This window comes from Mus caroli, chromosome 10 (assembly GCF_900094665.2).
Source record: "Mus caroli chromosome 10, CAROLI_EIJ_v1.1, whole genome shotgun sequence".
Lineage (NCBI taxonomy): Eukaryota > Metazoa > Chordata > Mammalia > Rodentia > Muridae > Mus > Mus caroli.
The window spans coordinates 97,437,730-97,439,085 of record NC_034579.1 but is presented as its reverse complement, the minus strand read 5'-3'; positions in this window follow the sequence as shown (position 1 = coordinate 97,439,085).

The following is a 1,356-nucleotide window of genomic DNA, read 5'->3' as shown; positions in this document are numbered from 1 at the left end:
CCCCTCCCCTTCTCTTTCTTCCTTTCCCTCTCCCTCTCTGCCTCTTTCTCTCTGTCTGCCTTTCATTTCAACAAACTGCTTGACAGCAAACATCTTTACCATAATAGCACAAATCTCATTGTACATGAAATTAGAACTACTAAAAATAACAACTAGATACACAATCATCAGAAAAATGAGGCATAAACCTTTTAAACAATACAAAGTGCAGTAATAATATATCTTCAATCATTAACAATAGAAGTGGATGTCAGTAGATGTCAAATAATTTTTGCACATGTGTCCATTTGGTTCCCAGGTGGTAGTTCTATTTTGGGGCTATTCAAGGTAGATTAGCATTCTAATGATGGTATAGATATTACTAGCTATTCTTTTCCCAAGTTTACACTGAAAATTGAGTTTTTCCTATATCCTGAAAATTTGTGAGGTTCTGAACTCAAAGATAGTGGGCAGAGGAAATTCAAATAGTGTAGCTTTCTGTGTGTGCTGGTGATTGATTTTAGTTCAGTTTGCAGTGAAATAATAGGGTAAAACACTGATAATTAAAAATGGAACATGACAGATGTGGAGCAGAAGGATTTTAAAAGTTCTACGGGTGAGAATATTGGGTGCTAAAACTTGTGGACAAGGCATATGTTAAAGAATATTAAAGCTTCTGAGGAAAAGCCAAATGTTATTCATTGGGAGTAGTACCATAGAGGCATTTCAGCAGTGGTGAGGGTCTCTAAATATAACCAGGACAAATGCCTTTCTTTTCGTTGATTAGACATCTCCTAAGTACTTTCTTAAAAGGAATCTCTGATGGTAATGTATTATTAGGCTTCAAGGGAATTTCAGTGTTAAAAGCTCCTGAGTGAAGTCACAAAATTATAATTTAGAATAAGGAGTTACCAAAAATGAATAGACTAGACAAATTTGGTTAGTAAAATTTTGTATTATAAGAAAGTTGTTTCTATTTTGCTTGGTGAAAATAAATTTTATTAATTTAAAAAATAAATAAAAGTTGGCAGATAAAATCACCTGGTCCTTCTGGTCTCTTCAGAAGTTAACTAAGTTCAAGTGAAAAGTGCTCTCATAGTGACATTAGTGTAGTTTGGGGGGAGCTCATGAACCCTCACCAAGAAGACTGACAGAAGAAAAGATGAGCAAAAGAAAACAAAACAAAGTGCAAAAAATGCAGCAAAGATGGAGAGAAAAACTCAGTGATGTTTGTACTTTCAGTAACAGCGTTGACCATTGATGGGTATGGAATCACTCCCCATTACCACCACCTAAAATAATGAAAAGAATAGTCTTAAAGGTACTGACACTTCAGTGTCGACCTTCTTATATAGTGGTCCATGGTCTGTCACTTTG